Here is a 6,990-nt window from a genome sequence, read left to right on the forward strand (position 1 = left end):
CACATTGGACGAGTTGGTCGTTTATGTTGAAACAGTTACAGCGGCAAAAACCGAGGACAGAAGGACACGACAGACGAAGTGCTTGCGACAAATGAAATTTATTGAAGGGATACAAGAAATTGTAAAAGAGACGTGAAAAATAAGGAGAAATAAAAGCATAACAGTTATAATTGCCTACATCTTCTGTGGCTGTCATGCACGAGACAAGTTAACGAGTTCTTTGTTAGTCAAAGCAACAGATGCCACATTTAGACACTGTGGACCTAATCAGGCAATCTTTGGTTTCGATCATCCCCTCGTTAGCCTCCGCCCCAACCCGGAACTGAACGAAAAGAGGCCTGCAATAAGGAATGTCGCACGTGCTTAAGCGCTTCGTCGGTTGTGTCGTCTCTTCTCTCCGCAGGCCTGGCGTTTTTTTTTTTTTTTTGCACTGTGACTATTTAGACACCTATCAATAGCATGTGAGGATGATGACTGCCTCGACACAACAACAATCATAGCGTGCTAACAAAAAAAATGTTCATAAAATGAAATGCTGGCTTTATGACTAATAATAAGACGACACCGGAATCAGGACGATGGTCACGGTTAGCAACGTCCATAGGGCACCTAAGTTGAGAACGGAATGATGACGACGACGATAGGCTGACACTTCTTAGGAATGAGCGTGAAACCGCGCCGGTGAGAGCATGCTTAGTAGTGTATAATTACGAGTGTCTGACGAGAGCAAAATGCGTATCATAAGACGACTGTCTGATAAAGAAGGCGCTGGAAAGATAATAAAATGTCGTCTATAATAAAACTACCACAGCGCGGTACTGACGGCAGAAAGATGACTATGGCTTGTAACTTATGAATAATGACGACACAGATTATGCATTCAGATACCTACCATAGCAGAACACGAAGCGTCTCTTCCAAAAAAATCAAGCCCTGACCTCTCGTCGCCTGCATATCGTCGTAACTGGCCTCGCTTAACGATTTGTCACGCCTTTACAAACCTTTACTAGTCACGTTTGGCATGCCGCATTGGAATCAGAATTTTTGACATTTTATAGGAGCAAGCCATGCCTCCCTGTATATCATTTCGAGCGGTTTTCGTTATTTGTTAGTTACTCTTGTTTACTCACATTGCAGATGAATAAACGGGACAGTCCTTTACATTTTCATCCTTCCTGAATATTTTGACGCGAACCGTATTAAAATCGGACACTTTGTAACAAAACTGCAGCAGATTGAAATAGGTCAGTTCTAAAAGAATCACCCTGTAGTAGCACTTTGAATTACGGAATTCTAAGCGAAGTAACAAAAGATACCACTTGGTTCCACTAAGAATGGCCTGACAAGACGTACAAAGGGAACATGTCACCGAGGGCGCAGTTAAAACATTTTTTTTATTCCGCTTGTGCGAGGATTATAGGCATTGGTGATGCCGTTAATAACTTAAGTACTCACGAAGCAATTCTCTGGTGACGTGTGAGAGGAACACATGGCTGCTCTCGTTCAGCAACTCCCCAGGATCTCCACGACGAAGAACGAGACTGTAGAGAATGGAAGTGGCAGAATGCTTTGCTTTGTACAACGGAATAGGTGAAGTCTAAGTCTAGCTTGTCACTTGATAGACAGCTACGATTATCCAACGGTTACCGCCTGCACTGCTGTGTTGGGAAGAGCAGATGTCGAGACCGACGCTGCCGAAAGGTCGGGTGCAGCATGGCCGAAATAAGAAGGTGCCGACGGAGCGTCGAGGGGGAGTCTTGCGTCGCTGTCACGTGTAACATGACCGAACATACTGTCAAACGAAACTGTACACTCCTCGCCAGCCGTGCCGAAGCATGGTACAAGATTGAGTTTTAGGGGCGAAGCTCCTAAAGCCGTGGCTCTGTCCCTCCTAGCTCGTACGTGACCGCCTATGCCGCGCGTATGTGCCAGTGGTGATGGCAACGAAGCAGCGCTAGTGTTATTGGCCCAGCGCAGGGACGAAGAAGACGTTGCAGTTCTTTCTCTGATCGATAAAGCGTGTTTGTTTGTCGTGCTCCGTGTCCTCGTCGATCCCACGTCGTTACACTGGTGGAGGTGCGGGATAAGCTTCATGCTTGGTACTCCATCGCGGAGCCGACAATGGAGCCCGGAATTGCCACCACGCGTCGAAACACCGGTCCACCGATTCAGTCGCCGTCTGCTAGTCGCCGTCATGACCGTGAACCTCGCACCCAACATGTCTATCGGGGACGTCAAGTTGTTTATAGACGCTGCGTTACGTGACTACGACAACAAGTACAAGAACCGTCCGTTTGTGCTGGTTGGGGACTTCAACGTGGACCTCATTGCCAATGACTGGATCGTGCAGCACATGCTTTCCAAATACGCACTCAGATGTATCCATATGCAACCTACCACGATCCGAGGGACGTGCATAGACTTAGTGTTTGCAAACTTCCCACTGCAGCCAGTACAAGAACCTCTCTCGCTTCATTTCACGGACTATAAAGCCGTCATAATGAAGGAACCTCGCAATCCAGCCGCCATGACAACGACGAAATGAAAAAAACAAACGAAGAAACGAAACAACAAACGAACAAGAACAAAATAAAAGTTGATTTTGTATAATATACGCACAGTCTTACGTATTTCTAATGATGTAATGGGCTAACTTTCACGGGAGAGTTGCGGTTTACCGATGATCTCCCCCTCTCGAGCTTCGCCCACTTATCATCATTCATTCCGTGGATATGGCGTGATTTTTTTACGCAACCAGCGTGCCCACAGGCTCGGTCTTCGTGAAAAGTGGGGCAGATGCAGGTGTCGGCCATGACGAGGAGCCACTTACTGCCGCCGGGGGTGTAACTCTAACGGGACAGCACATCGCCCTCAGCAGTGAGGTGCTGGACTTGTCATCGCAACGTCGGAGAAATGGTAACAGGAGTCCGACCACACATAAAGTGTAGAATGGAAGCAACCGAGGGGTCTTTGTGTTGCGAGGATGGCATATCGTAGATGTTGAGGGCGATGGTATCCTACGGAGTACTTGTGCAGAAAACGGGGTGAGAAGGCGAACGGGACAGGGCGTCTCCTTCCGAATGTCTTTGAGTGTTTTCGTGGTCTTCTTCTTTTTCCATACAGCGCAGCGCATATCATTCGCCTGCAATACCAAAGATATTACATAATTTAATTGGGAGTGCTCACAGGTATTAACGCTATATCAACAACGAGCCTGTATCAAAATGAACTGCCGGCGTTAATACTATTGTTACCTTTTAATGTGTCCTAATGCTTTGTCTACCTGAATAAAAATTTTCCTGCTAGAGAAAGCAAGCTCATACATTAACAGCCCATCCTTCTGCGCCTCACGGCATAGCAACCGTGGTCTAATATTGCTCCAATATTGAGCAACATTTTTTGGCAAAAGTGGACAACGATCTTGTAACCGCTCTTGATGGTGTGGTCCACAAAGAGTATAGAATGTGGACGATTACTTGCTGTTGATTTGTTCAGTCAACTTCGATAGGAGGGTAGTCGAAGTGCTCAGTGTGTTCGCTAACAAGGGGCGGGGCTTGACTTTCACGTGCGAAGTGCCGAAGAATGGGCAACTGCGTTTTTTGGATTTGCAGCTGTCATTCGAACAAAAACACGTGTGCTGGATGTTTTCCCCTAGGACCGCGAAGCCGCGCCTAGATTACAGCTCAGGGCACTCCCGCTTGGTGAAGAATGGCATAGCACTGACTTGCCTAAGATCGGCTCTGGACAGGTCACGCCCACATCTCATTCAGACCAGTTTTTTCGCCCAGGTGAAAAGACTGAAAGACGCCGGGTTTCCTGATAATGCCATAGCAGGGGCTTGCGAAAAAATAAAACGATCCTTTAAGCAACGGCCTGGGACCCCCCCAGCCAAGGACGAACCGCAGGAAGGAAAAAGAGTGGCGAAAATCCCGTATGTCCACTGGCTGTCGCACGGCATGAAGAGAGTGGCTTCACGATACGGGGTTGATGTCGTGTTCTCTGCGAAAAATAAGGTGGGCCACATCTGCTCAGCAGTTAGTAAGGAAATAGGCAAGCCACAACAGGGTGAAAAAAGAGGATGTGCCATCAAGCATGGAAGGCAGTTTGTTCCTTGCGCAAGTGGTGTTGTGTACAGAATATCACTGTCGTGCGGCAAGGCATATATCGGGCAGACGGGCAGATGCCTGAATGTGCGTCTGCGAGAGCACAACAGCTCATTAATAGGAAGGCCGTTCACTCATCTGGCACTGCACTGCAAGGGGTGTGATCATGGTAGCTGCAAGCCTGCTTTTGATCAGACGACAGTAATCTACAAGCACAGGGGCTCCGTGCAGAAGGAGATCATAGAGGCCTTACTCATCCAGAGGGAGGGGCTGGATTGCATCAGTCACCACTCTATCAGATTGCAGGAGGGGGAGATAGCCTATCTAGATCGTCACATGACGTAGGCAGGCTGAGCGCAAGGTTTTAAGTTTTTTGTTTCGACTCGTTGGGTTAGATATGATTGCATGGTAGTATAAATATGTCTTTCCTGAATAAAAATATTTCACTTGCTAGTAGCGCGTCGTCCCGTGTCCATCTTATTCCCTGTGTACCGTTTTATCGCGCCCTTCTGTCTATCATGAACCAACACCAACACGCCCAACGTTTTACCTTACTGACCACATTGAAGTGCTCCCAACCGCCATATAGCAAAAGATAGAACTCGAGCGCTCAAAACTGTGAGAAGTGGGACTCACAACTCTGGTAAAGCTTTTGAAGACGTCAAGACGCTTAAGCCTTTCTGTGTTCTTTTGTGTAAAGACCTACAATGAAGGCGATCTGTTCAGAGCCGTAGTCTCTCAGCACAGCACGTGGCAGCCCGTCACAGTGCTCAACGATGCTCCCCACATGTCTGGGATGAACGAGAACACCTTTCCACCGTAAAATCCGGCACGGTGGTCTAGTGATTATGGTGGTCGACTGCTGACCGGAAGCTCGCGGAATCGAATCCCGGCCGCGGCAGTCGAATTTTCGAGGGAGGCGAAAATGTTTGAGGCCTGTGTACTTACGATTTAGTTGCATGTGAAACAACCCCAGGTAGTCGGAATTTCCGGATATCTCGCCTACGGCGTCCCTCATAATCATATCGTGGTTTTGGGACGTTAAACCCCAACAATTGTTGTTGTTATGCCACCGTAAATTGGTGGTAAAGTGTAGCATGTCAGTGACGTAGACGACAGCTACCGAGGTATAAGTAAACTAGCAGTGATACTTCCGTAGAAGCCTGTGTATCATGCAGTCGGAGGCTCACTGCCACCGTCGCCATCTACGTTATCGTGGGGAGAACTAAAGGCGAGCAAAAAAAAAAAATATGTCACAACCAAAAGCAGTAGCGATGTCGCGCGTTTGCTTGTCATATTATGCAATAGCTGCTCTTTTACATGCTTTTTATAACTACGCGATTTCATTGCGTCTATGTGGCTCACTAATGGCGTCGGCAAGAGAAAAGGAAGACCATCAAGAAAGACTGGCGAAGCCAGCTTGTTTCATTATCGGAATAGTGTACTTGCAATATACTCCAAAATACTTTGCAGACAAAAAAATATATGATACAAGGGCTTACGAGTGCAACAGCACAGTAGTTCAAAAACTGACGTTGCCCCATCGAGAAAAACCACTGGAGCGAGACAGCAGCTGGGGCAGTATCACTTGGGCAGCCTTGCACAATGCAGCGTTTCTTCGTTTAGCCTGCCGCATTCACCGTCACGAAAGGCGAGGGCGCCCCGGCCGTGCGCCAGCGAAAGTAGTCTCCAGTCACCGGAACGGTTATCTACAGATTCTGTGAGGTGTTTATCTTCTCTGAAGAGTCATGTCACTAAATAACACATAAGCAAAGAAATACACCTCGGGCGATACGCGCGAAAGCACTGCGCGAAAGTGAGCGATGGCTCCTTGACAAAACAATGCGCCGAACTAAACACAAGCCCACATGAGCAGACTGCCTGCATACGCCCCCCAATTCTGTCTGTCGCTCGCCCCCCAAAAATCAGGCAGTGATCTATTTAGTTACGAGCCAAATAATCCGTAAGGTAAACTGCTAGCTTATCTTGCCCATGTTTAAAATTAAAAATATTCGAAAAACATTTCATTGAGTTCTTGGTTTTCGTAATTTACCCCCCCACCTCACCCAGCCGCGCTTCTATCGTGTGAACGCGTTGATGTTTGTGGCGATTGGTTTTCCACCACTTTTCGTTCCAAGCTTCTCGACCGATATGAATTGACCTTGGCAGGTGCTGTTATTCCTCCAATAGGACGTAAGCAGTATTTTTTGTTTGTTTGTGCTAGATGCCAGTAGCGCGAACAGCGCGTTGCTCGCGTGGTCTATCATGCGCCGGCAAGATGTCAAGACGATGCTGCTGCGGCGCACCACTAGTCTGAACTCTGTTAGCTGCTTTAAACTCTCAACAAAAATATATTTACAGAGCTCTGTATTCTGTAAAAATGATAGTATACTTTTCGCAAAAACGTCCGAAATGTTGAAAGCTTTGTAACGCTGTTTCATGTAACCAGAGGTAAGCCTAGCCACGGCACGAACGCCGCTCGACGCGAAAACGCCACACTTGGGCCACTCTGGGCTCATGAAGTGCTCCTTACTCATGTGTTCGCAGGCGTTTGAGATATAGTAATAATTAATAACTATTGGGGTTTTACGTTTCAAAACCAGGAGATGGTAATGAAAGACGCCGTATTGGAGGGCTCCGGAAATTGCGACCACCTGGGTTTCTTTAACGTGCCTCCAAATCTAAGCACACGGGCCTCTGGCATTTCACCTCCATTGAATGCAGCCGCCGCGGCCTGGAATCGATCCCGTGATCTTCGGGTCAGCAGTGAAGCACCATAACAACTACACTAACACTACCATGGCGGGCTCAGGCGCTCGAGCGCACGAGCGGCCCGTGTAACAATGACGACACGACGGAGTACTTTATTCAGCTGTTTAACGCGTGA

This window comes from Rhipicephalus sanguineus, chromosome 11, assembly GCF_013339695.2.
Source record: "Rhipicephalus sanguineus isolate Rsan-2018 chromosome 11, BIME_Rsan_1.4, whole genome shotgun sequence".
Taxonomy (NCBI): Eukaryota; Metazoa; Arthropoda; class Arachnida; order Ixodida; family Ixodidae; genus Rhipicephalus; species Rhipicephalus sanguineus.